The 18,348-nt window shown below is 46.9% G+C and overlaps 1 protein-coding gene and 1 non-coding gene across 2 annotated transcripts in view; both read left to right on the top strand.

Annotated features, from left to right (window-relative positions):
* LOC124718768 (AF4/FMR2 family member lilli) overlaps window positions 1-18,348 on the top strand; it is a 651,060-nt gene that overhangs the window by 291,684 nt on the left and 341,028 nt on the right. The window lies entirely within an intron of this gene.
* Trnas-gga lies at window positions 486-570 on the top strand. The gene is given in 2 exon segments: window positions 486-525; window positions 536-570. It is a non-coding gene; the product is annotated as a tRNA-Ser (tRNA).

Below are 18,348 nucleotides of genomic sequence, written 5' to 3'. Positions count from 1 at the left end.
GCCGAACATGAGTATTTCTGGTTAGTTATCGGTTCAGTTGGACCAGAGGGCACTGTTAATTGCATGTAAACACAGCCCACTCCATCACAGAGCTAGCGTCAGCTTGCGCAGTGCCTTGTTGACGAGTTGGGTCCATGGTTTCGTGGTTTCAGCGGCGCACTCGAACCCTGCCATCAGCTCTCACCAAGTGAAATCGGGACTCACGTGACCAAACTATGGTTTCTTAGTCGTCTTGGGTCTAACCGATATCATCACGAGACAAGGAGAGGCGATGGAGGCGACGTGCTGGTAGCAAGGGCACTTGCTCGGTCGTTTGCTGCTATAGCGCATTGCTGTCAGATTTCGCCGTACTTTCCTAACTGATATGTTCGTATGTCTGTCATTGATTTTTGTCGTTATTTCACGCAGTGTTGCTTGTCTGTTAACACCGACAACTCTACACATACGCTGCTGCTCTCAGTCGTTGAGTGAAAATGCCTGAGCCGGCCGGGGTGGCCGAGCGGTTCTAGGCGCTACAGTCTGGAAGCCGCGCGACCGCTGCGGTCGCAGGTTCGAATCCTGCCTCTGGCATGGATGTGTGTGATGTCCTTACGATAGTTAGGTTTAAGTAGTTCTAAGTTCTAGGCGACTGATGACCTCAGTTCTTAAGTCCCATAGTGCTCAGAGCCATTTGAACCACTTTTTTTAAAATGCCTGATATTTGATGGTCTCGACACTGTCTTAACAAATTGCATATTGGCCTCTGTCTCGGTTTCTTCGGCCAACGTTCATCTGATGATTTTACTGACGTTTCGCCAGAACGAGTGGCTGGCATTGTCAAAGCTTCACCCTCCATTGCCGGTGGTGAAATGGAGCCGAGCTCGCGGCCGCAGACTATATGTACCTGGCGCGCCAACGTCCGAGGGCTTCTCCGCGGTCATTTCCCGGTGCGGTTCTCCTCTTGCTACCTGCGACGGTCGTTCGCTGCAGTACGGGAAGCCAGGATCCGTTTACCTTACGGCTTTCATCTTTCTTGTTGAAACTGTTCGCGTGTTTTTGTATTTCTATAGCTTCTCTGAACAAGCGCGTGTGGTAGTGCTTCTCTACAGCCAGGACTTACGTGTCGGCGAATTTTATTGCGTGGTCGGTCTCATTCAGTGCGTGTTCTGCCACTGCCGATTTCTCCACCTGCCCCAACCTGCAATGTCGCTTATGTTCGTTGATCCTGGTGTTGATTGACCGTCCAGTCATTCCGACATAAACTTTTCCGCATGTGCATGGTATAGGCCTACGGTATATTCCCGACATTGCAAGTGGGTCCCTTTTCTCTTTTGCCGACCTAAGACACTCTTTGATCTTCCTTGTCGGTTTGAAAATCGTCTTTACGCCATGTTTGTGCAATATACGACCGATTCGGTCCGTCACTTTGTGAATGTATGACAGAAAGGCCGTACCCGCCATTTCTTTTTCTGATTCCTTACTTCGCCGAGTGTTTGCCTCTGTTACACTTCCAATATTATTTGTGGAGTACCCATTGCTCCTCAGAACACTTTCCAGGTTTTGCATTTCTCGTCTGAGGTGCTGCGGCTCACATATTCGTCCTGCTCTCGTTACGAGCGTGTTAGTCGTGACTCTTTTCTGACTCGGGTGGAGGTTTGATAGTTTGTGCAGGTATCGGTCCGTGTGTGTGTCGGTTTTCGATACACGCTGTGTCCCAGGTTTTGGCCGTCCCTTGTGACCAGCACATCTAGAAATGGCAGTTTCTTGTCCTTTTCTACTTCCATGGTAAATGTTATGTTGGCATGAAAGTTGTTCAAGTGTCTTGGGAATTCACCGAGCTGTCCTTCGCCATGGCTCCACACCACGAAAGTATCATCGACGTACCTGTACCACACCTTAGGTTTGCAAGTCGCCGAGTCCAGTGCCTGTGCTTCGAATTGTTCCATGAAGAAGTTGGCCACCACTGGACTAAGAGGACTACCCGTGGCGACGTCTTCCAGCTGTTCGTAGAAATCGCCAATCCACGTGAAGTAGCTCGTGGTGAGACATGCATGTAAGGGCTTTGTGATGTCTTGCGGGAACATGGAACCGATGTGCTCCAGAGCGTCACTGAGTGGCACTTTCGTAAACAAAGAAACAACATCAAAGCTGGCCAGGATGTCGTTTGGTGCAAGATTCAGTTTCTTCAGCTTCTCAATGAAATGTCCTGAGTCCTTTACTTATGTGTCGGTCTTCCGCACGTGTGGCTGGAGCAGAGAGGCCAAGTGTTTCGCCATTTTATGCGTCGGTGAACCAGAAGCGATAACAATCGGTCTTAGTAGAACGTTGTTCTTATCAATCTTCGGTAATCAGTACAGCCGAGGTGGTAAGGCTTCTGTGTTGCAAGAGGAGAACCGCACCGGAAATGACCGCGGAGAAGCCCTCGGACGTTGGCGCGCCAGGTACATATAGTCTGCGGCCGGGAGCTCGGCTCCAGTTCACCACCGGCAATGGAGGGTGAAGCTTTGACAATGCCAGCCACTCGTGCTGGCGAAACGTCAGTAAAATCATCAGATGAACGTCGGCCGAAGAACCCGAGACAGAAGCCAATAGGCAGTTTGTCAACAAGGGCCAGGAAAGCCTTAACAATTTTGACTCTCTTAACACTTCGGATCTCTCGAAATATTGAATTCCCTAACAATTTCCAAAATGAAATAGCCTCTGCTGTAGCTCCATCTGCCATTCTGCGTTCAAAGTGTGGTAATGCCTGTCGTGCAGGGATGATTACTTCGGAAACCTTTTTATATGAATCGTCTGAATACAAATGACAGCTACGAGAATGCGCTGTCCTCTTGTGCCAGGTGTACGGGACACTACCGCCATGTCTGAACGTGCACATCGCTGTGGCACGGCTTCTGTATATTTCTGTTGTTCGTTCTTATTGCGAGAGGCACTTTCTTGAAACGTAACAATTGTGTACGGAGTCTAATGATTCGCCCATCATTACACTTCATTCGATTTTCTAATACACGATTATTTTTGTAATTGTAATTACTTTTGCTTTCAAAGGGAATGTATTGGAGATTCGTGCTTTTTGTGGTTCAGATGTAGAAACATTTGTCGAATTGGTTACTTCTGAGTATGGAAACAGTTTTACTACTTTAGACGTTTCGTTGTCACGTCTGCGACGTTTTACCTTCAGCTACAACTGTGGCGCTTATTTGGTACGTTGCACTCCATTCAAGCCTCTTACGTTCGCATTGACTGATTTGGCTGAAATTCTAATGAAGACAACTTCGCGTTGTTGGCTAGACGCACGTCGTCTTCTTTTGTTTACTAGCCATTTGATATTCTCCACACACCGCAAGATCTTTAGCAGACTAAAGAAAGACAAATGTGGTGTCATTTTTTTAGTTAGTGCCGATTTCAATGATGTTACATACGCTCCGTTTTCTAAACATAAGAAATCAGTGAAAGTGATACTATTGGTAGTCATCAGACATGGTATATAGAAGCGTAGCATTCTGTCCGCTTCGAGCGCTGCTGTCACACGTGTAACAAAAGTGAACAGGAGTACCATGACTGTATGTGCTAGGCTATGATTCTAGTTTGAACTGTTTATTCAGTTTTGAGTGAGATTAATTACGTGAGATTTGCAGCGCAATAGTTATTCTTAGGAATTTATATGCAGTCCATTAGGTAAGTTTCTACCAGTTGGAATATCTTTGTACCATTTACTACTTTTGTTTCACATAGTTGGTGTTCCACCTACATCTATTGTTTCATATTAAAAGAAACAGTTCCGTTATCGCTGTCGTTTCTAGTTAGTATATTTGTCCTTCCATCTTCCTAAAAGCCATTAGACTTGTGATTATTCTTTCGTGTGTCGGCTATGACGAGAGCTTCTGACGACAGTGATTCAAATTGAACAATGCCAGGTCGGTACAAAAATCCTTATATTTCGCAGTAAACTAGTAATACTCCATAACCACTGTTCGTTTCAAGTTCTTGTTAACACCCGATTCCTTTTGGCATGACCTAAATTTACCCAAAGCATTAGAAATAAGAAAAACACTGCGTTTTTAAGACTGATCTAAAGTTAACCTGAACGACAATTTAACTTTCTACAAGTCTTCAAACTGAAATTCTACTCTAATAGGGGATAATTAATACTCATTTTCACTTTCCCAAACAATGAAAAATGTTACAGTACCTCTTAAGTTTTGTAATTTGTGTCAAATATTTTTCAAAAATTGAAAAAAATGTGGAACAGAGTTGCAACAGTTGACTGTAATCTCCTTGAGGATAAATCGTTAACCCATGGTTGAGAAGATACGAATTCTAACTTGAAACTTTTAGATGAACATTTTTATCAGGACTGTACTGCACTACACTACTAGCTACACTGCACTACACTACTAGCTAGACTGCACTACACTACTAGCTAGACTGCACTACACTACTAGCTAGACTGCACTACACTACTAGCTAGACTGCACTACACTACTAGCTAGACTGCACTACACTACTAGCTAGACTGCACTACACTACTAGCTACACTGCACTGCAGTGCACTGCAATACACTACACTGCACTACACTAAACTACACTACTAGCTACACTACACTACTAGCTACACTGCACTACACTACTAGCTACACTGCACTACACTACTAGCTACACTGCACTACACTACTAGCTACACTGCACTACACTACTAGCTACACTGCACTACACTACTAGCTACACTGCACTACACTACTAGCTACACTGCACTACACTACTAGCTACACTACTATACTATATTACACTTTACTATTATACTATACTACTAGCTGTACTACACCACATTACACTACTAGTTATACTATACTGCACTATAGTATACTATACTACTAGCTGCACTACACTATACTACTAGCCACACTGTCTGGTGGCACTGTTACCCCTTGGCAAAAGCCTGAATAACGGCATTTTGCAGTCTGGATGTGCAGGAAGGGAGCCAATGAGGTTCTGGAAGGTACTGACTGGAATGAAGAGCCATGCCGACTCCACTTCCGTGGCCAGCAGCACTAGGTTTCTCGGTTGAGGGTTCGTGGTGCGAACAGCCCGCTCGAGGTGGTCCCACAGATTCTCGATTGGATTTAAATCTGGGGAGTTTGGTTCAAATGGTTCAAATGGCTCTGAGCACTATGGGACTCAACTTCTAAGGTCATCAGTCCCCTAGAACTGAGAACTGCTTAAACCTAACTAACCTAAGGACATCACACAGATCCATGCCCGAGGCAGGATTCGAACCTGCGACCGTAGTGGTCGCGCGGTTCCAGACTGAAGCGCCTAGACCCGCTCGGCCACATCGGCCGGCGGAGTTTGGTGGCCAGAGGAGTATGGTAAACTCATTCTCGAGCTCTTCGAACCGCGCACGTACGCTGCGAGCCGTGTGACACGTTGCATTGTTCTGCTGGTAGATAAAATCGCGCCGAGAAAAACAAACTGCATGTAGTGGTGGGCACGGTCGCCAAAGGTATATACTTGTATCGATCCACTGTGCCTTCCATAATGATAAGATCACCCAGCGAATACCACGAAAACATTCCCCAGACCGTATCGATCCTTCCCCTGTCTGCATCCTTCCGATGACTCTTGCTTGGTGTTTGCTTTCGGACTTTTCTCGCCGTACACGCCAACGACAATCGGCCCGATGGAGCATAAAACATCGTACATCTGAAAAGGCCAGCTGTCGGCACTCAGTGGACGTCCATCTGTGATACTGGCGTGCAAACTCCAGCCCTCGTAGCCGATGACCAACAGTCAGCATGGGTGCGTGAACCAGGCGCCAGCCGCGGAGGCTCACACGGAGCCACGTTCGCTGAACTGTTCGTTTTGGTAGCCCCTCGCTTCAGCTGCTTAACGGTTGCCCGCCTGTTCGCCCGCACACATCTCTGCAGCCGTCGTTCACACTCTCTGTCATCTACGACCCGTGGTGCACCAGGGTTGCCTCGGCTCCGGTTTCGGATAAGCGCCATTTTTCTATTCACGATATACAGCCGCAGTGAGACGAGAACAGTAAACAGACTTATCCGTTTCGGAAACGCTTCCACCCTTGGCCTGAAAGCCAATGATAATGACGTTTTGGACGTCAGATAAATCGCTCCGTTTCCGTACAATTACGAGGACAGCACTGTTTCCGCGGCCCTCCCGCCGACATGCTTTATATACCCTCCACTGCTAGTGCTGCCATCTGCTGTCTGTGAGTGGTTAACGCACGTGGACGTCGAACACAGGCGGTGGTCGCATTAATGTGACTGCACCGTGTATTGTTCGCCGCACATTCCCAGCGAATTTGTTTCACGCTGGTTTACCTGGGGCTACACGTGGTCCAGTTGTTAGAATACTGCGCGTCGAGGTTTAGGGATGATGGGCTACCAACAGAGATAGCAACAGAGGTCTTGGCCAAGTCGTCGGTCGCTGGAAGAAACGTGTCGCACTGTGGGGTGAATATTTTGAGAACTAACCCCCACATAGGTCACTAGTCTCACTCTCAATTTTTCAAGCCGATAATTGAAACTTTACAACAATCCCTGCTGATGTATCTTAACATTCTAATCCTTCCTTCGGATTTCACCCACGTTTTTTTGCCATTACTAAATGCAGGTGGGTTACGCTAAGCCTTTTCCCACTGCACTACACTACTGGCCGTTAAAATTGCTACACCACGAACATGACGTGCTACAGAGACGAAATTTAACCGACTGGAAGAAAATGCTGTGATATGCAAATGATTAGCTTTCCAGAGCATTCACACAACGTTGGTGCCGGTGGCGTCACCTACAACGTGCTGACATGAGGAAAGTTTCCAACCGATTTCTCACACACAAATAGCAGTTGACCGGCGTCGCCTGGTGAAACGTTGTTCTGATGCCTCTTGCAAGGAGGAGAAAGGCGTACAATCACGTTTCCGACTCTGATAAAGGTCGGATTATAACCTATCGCGATTGCGGTTTATCGTATGGCGACATTCGTGCTCGTGTTGTTCGAGACCCAATTACTGTTAGCAGAATATGGAATCGGTGGGTTCAGGAGGGTAATACGGAACGCCGTGCCGGATCCCAAAGGCCTCGTATCACTAGCAGTCGAGATGACAGGCATCTCATCCGCACGGCTGTAACGGATCGTGCAGCCACGTCTCGATCCCTGAGTCAACATACGGGAACGTTTGCAAGACGGTTCGACGACATTTGCAGCAGCATGGACTATCAGCTCGGAAACCATGCCTGCGGTTACCCTTGACGCTGCATCACAGGCAGGAGCGCCTGCGACGGTGTACTCAACGACGAACCTGGGTTCACGAATGGCAAAACGTCATTTTTTCGGATGAATCCATGTTCTGTTTACAGCATCATGATGGTCGCATCCGCATTTGGCGACATCGCGGTCAAAGCACATGGTAAGCGAGTATTCGTCATCGCCATACTGGCGTATCACCCGGCGTGATGGTATGGGGTGCCATTGGATACACGTCTCGGTCACCTCTCGTTCGCATTGACGGCACGTTGATTGGACGTCACATTTCAAATGTGTTACGACTCGTGGCTCTACCCTTCATTCTATCCCTGCGAAACCCTACATTTCAGCAGGATAATGCACGACCGCGTGTTGCAGGTCCTGTACGGGCCTTGCTGGATACAGAAAATGTTCGATTGCTGCCTTGGCCAGCACATTCTCCAGATCTCTCACCAACTGAAAACGTCTGGTCAATGGTGCCCGAGCAACTGGCTCGTCACAATACGCCAGTCACTACTCTCGATGAACTGTGGTATCGTGTTGAAGATGCATGGGCAGCTGTACCTGTACACGCCATCCAAGCTCTGTTTGACTCAATGCCCAGGCGTAATGATGGCCGTTATTACGGCCAGAGGTGGTTGTTCTGGGTACTGATTTCTCAGAATCTTTGCACCCAAATTGCGTGAAAATGTAATCACATGTCAGTTCTAGTATAATACATTTGTCAAATGAATACCCGTTTATCATCTGCATTTCTTCTTGGTGTAGAAGTTTTCATGGCCAGTAGTGTACATGGGCTACACAGTATCTTCTGAAACGAGAGACTAATCCCAAACATGTTTCGCTGATAAATCCAGTGTTCAGTTCTGGACAGTGGGCTGTCTCTCTATCAGTTCCTTATTGCTTCAAGAAAGACATCTCTTTTTGTTTTGTAAATAATTTTACGTGTTATCATCAAAATGAATTTAGGCTACAGTGACATAATTTATGTACAGTTCCATGTTCGTCTAAGTGTAACAATACAATAAGTAGCCATCGCTGAATTTTCATGTTATTTCTAACTAGTTGAAACAAAGAAACGTTTATGGCTGCTTTTATTCTGGCATGCGAGCATACTAGGAAGCACAATAATTAAGACCTGTGCCCTGCTTTTGATAATTTGTCGTCGTCCTTTTATCATCCTAAAGAATTAAAGTTAAACGTGGGCATAGTAATTGTACTAGTAGAAGCTAGTGTTGATTTGTTATCTTTAATATTAATTTCCTGTATTTCCTGTATTTGCCGTTTACCGTAAGCTGTATGCAGTTCTCTTGTTTTGAAGAACGATGATTTTATTAGGTCACGCGGTCTGCATTAGTTTTCAGTAAATACGTTTTTCAGACGGAACTCTACAAGCCGAAGCCACTGAGTAACTTTGGCTTGTATTAAATCAATATAAGAGTGAAAAGCGTTTCGTTTGTGCAGTCTTTGTTAATAATTGTCTAAGTCGGAGAGATCATTTGATTCACATAATCATTTTGTTACTTGCGACGGACTTATAATTGGTCCTCGCGAAATATTACGGCAACCATATAAAATAAAAATTTCATTACTTTCTTGCTATTAAAGTCAATTGCAATAATGCAAGTATAACAACAACAGAAGTTAACACCAATATATCGATCAACAAAGAGTAATAGGTCACATAATTTTGTTAGAATACGTATAGATTATGTACTGACGGTGTAGTTGTCTAGAGGATACTTAGCCATATGATGGGTTGCTCTCACCTATCACTTTTCGCTACACAGCTTAAGCGGTCTACAGCGCAGCATTTTTTTACAGGTCGTCAGTCTCCTTAATGGTTTGATGCGGTCTGCCGCGAATGCCTCTCCTGTGTCAACATCTTCATCACACATTATCTCTTGCAATCCACGTCCTCAATCAATTATTTGCTGGATGTATTCCAATCTCCGTATTCTCCTACGGTTTTTACTCTCAGCAGGTCCCTCTAATACCATTGAAGCTATTCCCTGATGCCTTAACAGATGTCCTATCATCCTGTCCCTTCCTCTTCTCAGTGTTTTCCATATATTTCTTTCTTCGCTGATTCTGCACACCACCTCCTCATTCATTAACTTATCAGTCCACCTAGATGCCAACATCCTTCTGTAGCAACACATCTCAAACGCTTCGATACTTTCCTTTTTCGGTTTTCCCCATAGTCCAAGATTCATGTCAGTGCAATGATGTGCTACCAACTTTCATTCTCAGTAATTTCTTTCTCAAATGAAGCCTGATATTTGAAAGCAGTAGACTTTTTTCGGCCACGAACACCCTCTTTACCTTTGTTGTCCATCGCGCGTTATTTTGTTTGCAATTCCTTTATTCTGCTACTAACGGGTCACCAATTTTTGTGTTAAATTTATCGCTTATCTACACTCCTGGAAATGGAAAAAAGAACACATTGACACCGGTGTGTCAGACCCACCATACTTGCTCCGGACACTCCGAGAGGGCTGTACAAGCAATGATCACACGCACGGCACAGCGGACACACCAGGAACCGCGGTGTTGGCCGTCGAATGGCGCTAGCTGCACAGCATTTGTGCACCGCCGCCGTCAGTGTCAGCCAGTTTGCCGTGGCATACGGAGCTCCATCGCAGTCTTTAACACTGGTAACATGCCGCGACAGCGTGGACGTGAACCGTATGTGCAGTTGACGGACTCTGAGCGAGGGCGTATAGTGGGCATGCGGGAGGCCGGGTGGACGTACCGCCGAATTGCTCAACACGTGGGGCGTGAGGTCTCCACAGTACATCGATGTTGTCGCCAGTGGTCGGCGGAAGGTGCACGTGCCCGTCGACCTGGGACCGGACCGCAGCGACGCACGGATGCACGCCAAGACCGTAGGATCATAAGCAGTGCCGTAGGGGACCGCACCGCCACTTCCCAGCAAATTAGGGACACTGTTGCTCCTGGGGTATCGGCGAGGACCATTCGCAACCGTCTCCATGAAGCTGGGCTACGGTCCCGCACACCGTTAGGCCGTCTTCCGCTCACGCCCCAACATCGGCGGTACGTCCACCCGGCCTCCCGCATGCCCACTATACGCCCTCGCTCAGAGTCCGTCAACTGCACATACGGTTCACGTCCACGCTGTCGCGGCATGTTACCAGTGTTAAAGACTGCGATGGAGCTCCGTATGCCACGGCAAACTGGCTGACACTGACGGCGGCGGTGCACAAATGCTGTGCAGCTAGCGCCATTCGACGGCCAACACCGCGGTTCCTGGTGTGTCCGCTGTGCCGTGCGTGTGATCATTGCTTGTACAGCCCTCTCGGAGTGTCCGGAGCAAGTATGGTGGGTCTGACACACCGGTGTCAATGTGTTCTTTTTTCCATTTCCAGGAATGTATATTCATGAAAGTGCAAAGTAAGTTCTTTTTGCTGATGATAAAAGTATAGTAATCACATGCAACAAACAAGAATGAGCTGAAGAAATTGTCAATAATATCTTCCAGAAAATTATTTAGTGGTTCTCTGAAAATGGACTCACTAAATTTTGAGAAAACACAGTTTATACAATTCTGTGCAGTAAATGTCATAACACCATTGATAAATATAGACCACGAATAGAAGTCTGTTGCTAAGGTAGAATATTCAAAATATCTCAGTGTGTGCATTAATGAGAAATTGAATTGGAAAAAACACATTGATGACCTGCTGAAACCGTTAGGTTCAGCTACTTATTCTATGCTATTTGGTGATAAACATATCAGTAAATTAGCCTTCTATGTCATTATCATTCACTGCTTTCATATGGCATCACATTTTTGAGTAGTTCATCATTAAGAGGAAAAGTATTCATTGCGCAGAAGCGTGTAATCAGAACAATAACTGGAGCCCACCCAGCATCACACTGCACACATTTATTTAAGGAACTCGGGATATTCACAGTACCTTCGTAGTACATATATTCACTTATGAAATTCGTTATTAATAACCGAGCCCAATTCAAAAATAACAGCGAAGTGCGTAGCTAGTACAGTAGAAGAAAGGATGGTCGTCACTATTCTGGGTTAAATGTGATCTCCCTAAATCGCTGCAGGCAAATGCCGGGACGGTTCTTTTGAAAGGGCACAGCCGAAATCCTTCCACGTCATTACCTAATCCGATGAGACCGATGACCTCGCTGTTTGGTCTCTTCCCCCAACCAACCAACCACCCTCTGGGTTAAATCTGACTTTGGCACACAAAGGGATGAATTATGATGCCACAAAAATCTTTTGTCATGTGCCAAACAGCATTAAAAGCTTAACAGATAGCCAACCAACATTTAAAAACAAATTAAAGGAATATCTGAATGTCAACTCCTCCTACTCAATGATGAATTTTTACACCTGAAGTAGTAGCGTTAAGAGAAAAGAAAAAAATATATTATGTAAGAAAAGTTACGTTGAAGTGACACGTTCCACATTATTACTAAATGTGTTCATGATCTATGGAAAAAGTATTAATGTAATGTAATGCATTTATCACTGGTAGCAGAACAAAATTCATAAAAAGCTGTAACATGCAGTTGTACCACTCAACATCTTGACAATATTACTACTTTTGATGCTAGATAGCAAAATGTATACAAAGAAACAAAACAGTGCATAAAAATGTCTACAATATTGTTTTTTATTGTTTCAGGTAAGGCGCAATGATTGATTGAGAGTAACACACCTATACCTGAAAGGTCAGTGACAATATCTGTAAGTACCCATACCTGTTCAACATTATTGTACCAGGACGGCGTGCACCGTCTAAACTCACGTAGGAAATTGTTTTTGAGTTAGTCTGTTACTCAAGTGAGTTCAGAGATTTGTAAAACGCTGTTGTATTTGTCCAAATAGTATCATTGCCTTAGCAAAGCTGGTCTGTTCCGTGAAACTTTATTTATTCATTCGTTCATTCATTTATCCTTGGTGACTGTCAGTTACCTAACTGACATGAACCTCCTTTTTTACAGTACAATTTGGAAAGATATTTTATCAAAATCACAAACAATTTTTTCACTTTTTCGTAAAATGACTGGCATCTAGATTTTTGGCCTATAAAACTGCAGCCCCATGAACGCAGTGAGCAATAAACGTCAGATTAGCGTCATGCAAGCTACTTGCTCATATATGTCAACAATTAGAATTTCATCACAACCATACAAATTACTCATAGGTAGGAGTAAGCCCATTTACATTCTGTAGACAGCCTGTTCCTAAAATGAATGAATGTAAAAAATGAGATTGCCAATAGTCATAACAAGCAACTTCTATATAGGAAGCCATTTCCACATCTTCCTGTCACTCCCCCGCGCCATGCCCACGGACGCCTACCCAGATGGGCTTTAAACAAGGCAGACTGGGAAGCCTTTACCTTTGCTGTCTCCTCTGAATCTCCCCCACATGGTGCCATAAATGTTGTTGTTGAGCAGGTCACTACAACGATCGTTTCTGTGGCGGAAAACGCGATCCGTCGTTCTTTAGGGTGCCCCCAGCGAAAGACAGTCCCTTGGTGGTCGCCGGAAGACGCTTAGGCGATTAGAGTTGGCCAGCTCTACAGCGACATAAGCGGCACCCTTCCCTAGAGCACCTAATAGCCTTTAAGCGGCTCTATGTCCGCGTTCGCCAGCTTATAAAACGACGGAAACTGCAGTGTTGGGAGAGGTACGTGTCGGTCATTGGGTGCCATACGTCACCTTCCCAAGTCTCGACGAAAATCAGACGTCTTTTTCGGAACCAGACCCCAACAGGTGTCCGTGGCATTAACATCAATGGCTTGTTATCTACAAGCACAATCGTGATTGCCGAGCTCTTTGCTGAGCACTATGCTCGAGCCTCTGCGTCGGAGAACTTACCCCCCAGGCTTTCGCACCCTCAAACGGCGGATGGAAAGGAATGTCCTCTCGTTGACTACATGCCACAGTGAATCCTAGAACACACCATTTACAGAGTGGGAGCCCCTGAGTGCCCTTGCACGTTACCCCGCTGCTGCTCCTGGGCCAGGTCGTATCCACAGTCAGATGATTAAAGATCTCTCGTCTGACTAGAAGCGACATTCCGGTGCTCAAACCTGGTAAAAAGCTGCTTGATGTGGACAGCTACCGGCCCATCAGCCTCACAAACTTTCTTTATAAGCCGCTGGAACGTACGGTATGTCGGCGGTTGGGTCGAGTCGGGTCCTGGAGTCACGTGACCTACTGGCTCCATGTCAGGGCGGCTTCCCCCAGGGTCGCTCTACCACTGATAATCTCGTGTCCCTAGAGTGTGCCATCCGAACAGCCTCTTCCGGACGCCAACATCTGGTTGCCGTCTTTTTTTGACTTAGGTAAATCATACGACATGACGTGGCGACATCACATCCTTGCCACACTGTATGAGTGCGGTCTCCCGGGCCCACTCCTGATTTTTATCCAAATCTTCATGTCGCTCCTTCGCTCCTTACTATCCGTGTCTAAGTCAGTGCCTCGCATAGTTCCGCCCTCCCCCTCCCCCCCCCCTTTTCAGGAGAATGGCTTTCCGCAGGGCTCCGTATTAAGTTTCGTACCGCTCCTACAGTAGTGATGTTGCTGAGGGGCGCCTACAGGGAGCCATTCGCAAGGCGCAGTCATGGGCTTTAGACCACGGCTCCCAGTTTTCAGCCGCGAAGTCGTGTGTCTTGCTTTTTCTGTCAGCGTCGTACCGTTCATCCAGAACCAGAACTTTACCTTAATGACGATCCACTCACTGTAGTGGAGACACACCGATTCTTAGGACTGTTTTTTGACGTCAGATTGACTTCCTTACTTTTCTCAGCTTAAGCGGAAGTGCTGGCAGCACCTCAATGCTCCCCACTACCTGAGCAACACCCCCATTGTACCACTGTGGCTATCGCCTAGGGACGAGAGCTTTTAGGACGAGAGCTTTTAGGACGAGAGCTTTTAGGACGAGAGCTTTTAGGACGAGAGCTTTTAGGACGAGAGCTTTTAGGACGAGAGCTTTTAGGACGAGAGCTTTTAGGACGAGAGCTTTTAGGACGAGAGCTTTTAGGACGAGAGCTTTTAGGACGAGAGCTTTTAGGACGAGAGCTTTTAGGACGAGAACGGTGACCAGTCTCCTGGTGGAGGCCGGAGTCCCTCCATTGAAGGTTACCGATCTACAAACTGCTCGCCAGTTACGTTGCACACGTTCGCAGTTCTCCTGCGCATCAGAATTACCGTCTCCTTTTCCCAACCATGGCGGTTCATCTCCCACATCGGCGGCCCAGGTCATAGCTTACGATTGCGGTTCGCATTCACTCCCTTCTCTCTGGAGTCCTTCCCGTTACCACCTCTCCTCGAGGTCCATTCACGTACACCTCCACGGTGTACACCTTGGCCGCAGATTCTTCTTGACCTTTCGCATGGCCCTAAGCACTCCGTTAACCCTGCGGCTCTCCGCTGACACTTCCTCTCGATTCTCGAGATGTCCCGGGGCCACGAAGTGATTACACCGAGGGGTCGATGGCTGATGGTCACGTAGGCATTGCGTATGTTCATGGAGGACGTATTGAGCAGCAATCCTTGCCAGATGGCTGCAGTGTTTTCACTGCAGAGGTTGCGGGCATATCTCGTGCTCTTGAGCATATCCGCCCATGCCATGGCGAGTCATTTCTCCTGTGTACTGACGCACTGAGTTGCCTACAAGCTATCGACCAGTGCTACCCTCGCCATCGTTTGGTAGCGTCCATTCAGGAGTCCATCTATGCCCTGGAACAGTGCCGCCGTTCAGTGGTGTTTGTGTGGACCCCATACACTTAACGGCGCAGGGTTTTTCAGCTTTGGGACACGGAATGGCATAACAGTAAGCAGAACAAACTGCATGTCATTAAGGAGACTATGAATACGTGGAAGTCTTCCATGCGGTCTCACAGGGATCCAGTTGCCCTTTGTCGGCTCCACATTCGCCATACATCGCTCACACAATGTTACCTCCTGTGCCGCGAGGACCCACCTCGGTGTCGCTGTGGCTCACAAATGACAGTCGTCCACCTCTTCCTGGACTGCCCACTTTTAGCCGCTCTGCGGCAGTTTTTTAACTTTCCCAGTACCCTACCTTAGGTGTTGAGCGACAGTGCCTCAACAGCAGCTTTAGTTTTACGTTTTATTTTATTCGTGAAGTTAGGTTTTATCATTTGATCTAAGTTTTAGCGCATGTCCTTTGTCCCTCTGTGTCCTCCACTCTGGGGCTTTTAGTGTGGGCATTTTAATATGTTGCAGAGTGGCTAGTTTGTCCTTTTTATTCACATTGTCAGCTAGCCATGGTAATCTCCTGTCTTGTTTTGATCTCTTCTACAGGTTTCTTGAGTCTCTCTGTGGTTTTCTTCTTCCATTTTGTCCATTTTAGTGTTTGTTGCCCTGTCATTCTTGTGGTTTTCTTCTTTCTTTCATCTATTTTGTATGTCTCGATCATTTTACTCCGACCCTTGTAAATTATTTTAATCGGAACGAGGAACCTATGATCTAGCAGTTTGGTCCCTCCCCCCTCTTTTAAACCAACCAACCATCCATCCACCCCTTAGCGTTCGGTGGTAGGCCTGATTTAACAGCGTAGCGCGCCGCCAGGAAAGCAGGCATACCACCCCCACCCCCCACCGTGGTCGGCAGGTTAGCATGTTTGCAGTGCAACGCTTTCAATTTCTTCGCGACATTAAGGCTGACATTTTGTGGCCTTTATTTGCAAATAGTCATAAAAACTGCTCGAAATTACTCCTTTCTCTTTGAATGCCCGCCGTGCAATGACGCCTGTCTGTCGCACCCATCCGAACACCGCTGGCAAAGTGGGGATTGCATGAGAGGCTGCCATAATTCGCGCTATAAGCTCTTCATCCGTCTCGGTAGGCGTTTTGTAAACAACAGATTTCGGGGCTCTCGAGATGAAAAACTCAAGGAGCGTCAGGCAAGTATAACGCTTAAGTCATACCACTCGCCCATTGCGCCCTACCCAGTCCGCACCAAAAATCTCACCCACATCGCTTCGCACCGAATGAGCGAAGTGTGTTGACGCACCACGATGTTGCTGCCACATGCATTATCGCACGTTGAGTACGACATGATCCAATAACTATTGGCAGTGTCTCCCTTCAGAAGATTAGGTACCAGTTTGCCTTCCGTCGTTGGGTGAGCATGAATGGACCAATCAGATTAAAGCCTACCACGCCAGCGCAAACGTTGGCGCTCTTGCTGACCACGAACAAAGGTGCCGCTCAGATTTTCACGTGCCAACAAGCGCTGATTCTGGGTGTTGAACACACCTTGCCTTGTAAAGGATGCCTCAAAGTACAAAGGTGGCGTATTCAGATTGAATTGCACACTTCTGCAAAAACCACTGGCAGAAGTCAGTGCGATGCGGTGAATCTTCTGGGTGAGGAGTTTGAATTCTCCGAAGGTGGTGAGGTCGGAAATACGCCACCTTTCCACACATGCGACACTGTGGAATGGCGTATACCCATTTCTCGAGCAACACGCCTTGAGCTTGTTCAGGGCGTGTTCTGCAGCTTGCTCATCAAACTATGGCGTACGCTTTGTGCTGACGACCGCGTCCTTCTGATCTTCACGTCTGTGCCACAAAATGAATACATGTACGTCTTAAATGCGCATGAGCCATTACAATGGCTTGGCAGTAGAGAACTCACCTCAAGCGCACCTGCCTCTCTTCGGGACGTGTGGTTGGTGGTGTACGTGCGTGGATCTGGCGCACGACGATTCAGAAACCGCTGAACGTACAACTGTTCAGCAGCGAGAGCATTTCTATCCGCCACCCAATAAGCATAGTACATGTCCGCCTTTTCATTCCAATAAACGCGCTCCATTTCCCGTCCGCTCCACACAGTACCAAATAAGAGTGCCACCGTTTGTTGAAACACTAACGGCGAACCATACTCTGCAGTGTGCCCAAGTGCCGTCCTTTGTGCGTCATCCTATCAAGCAGGCATTTACACTGCCAAACCTATCTGGTCCACCCCGTGGCAAATGCCAGAAGAAACTCCTTGCCGCTGTCCCACCCGAAACACCCGCTACCGTTTCAGCTCGGATGAAGGGCGGTATGCCTACCTTCCAGGCGGCGCGCGACGCTGTTAAATTACGCCGGCGCAAGGGATGCGGACAGCGTTGCTATGTAAGTTGTTTGTTACAACCCACTCTGACAGCCTTCTCATTTGTTACATACATTTTAGAGAAATGTTGTGTAACCTCCCCATTATATTTTGTTTCTGTATGGTGTAAGGGTATCGTCTTTGATTCATAATCAAAAAGTTTTCGGTCCTGGGTTCGAATCCCGCCTCTGCTTAAAAATAGATGAATAATCAGCATTGGTGGCCGAAGACTTCCGGCATAAGAAGTCACCGTCATTCTGCCGACGGCCTTCTCAATGAGGGCGGAGGAGCGGACAGAGGTTCAGGGCACTTTCTTGTCCTAGGAGGAAAACAGCCCCTAAAGGCGAAAGAATCAGCAATGATCAATGGCATGAGGATGCAAAAGGCAATGGAAACCACTGCAATAAAGACACGTAACCACAGGGCATGTGACCTGTAATTGAAGAAGTGTCATGATGATCTCTCCATTGGCAAAAGATTCCGGAATAGTCCCCCATTCGGATCTCCGGGAGGGGACTGCCAAGGAGGAGGTTACCATGAGAAAAAGATTGAATAATCAACTGAAGGGTAACGTTCTACGAGTCGGGGCGTGCAATTTAAGAAGCTTGAACGTGGTAGCGAAAGTAGAAAATCGGGAAAGGGAAATGCAAAAAATTCAAATGGCTCTGAGCACTGTGGGACTTAACTTCTAAGGTCATCAGTCCCCTAGAACTTAGAACTCCTTAAACCTAACCTGACATCACACACATCCATGCCCGAGGCAGGATTCGAACCTGCGACCGTAGCGATCCTGCGGCTCCAGACTGTAGCGCCTAGAACTGCACGGCCACCACGGCCGGTCGGAAATGCAAAGGCTGAATTTAGATATACTACGGGCTAGTGAGGTGAAGCGGAAAGAAGACAAGGATTTCTGGTCGCATGAATATAGGATAATATCAACAGCAGCAGGAAATGGTATAACAGTAGGATTCGTTAT

Source organism: Schistocerca piceifrons, chromosome 10 (assembly GCF_021461385.2).
Source record: "Schistocerca piceifrons isolate TAMUIC-IGC-003096 chromosome 10, iqSchPice1.1, whole genome shotgun sequence".
NCBI lineage: Eukaryota > Metazoa > Arthropoda > Insecta > Orthoptera > Acrididae > Schistocerca > Schistocerca piceifrons.
The sequence above is the reverse complement of the archived record's forward strand: the minus strand, read 5'-3'. Positions and strand labels throughout refer to the sequence as shown.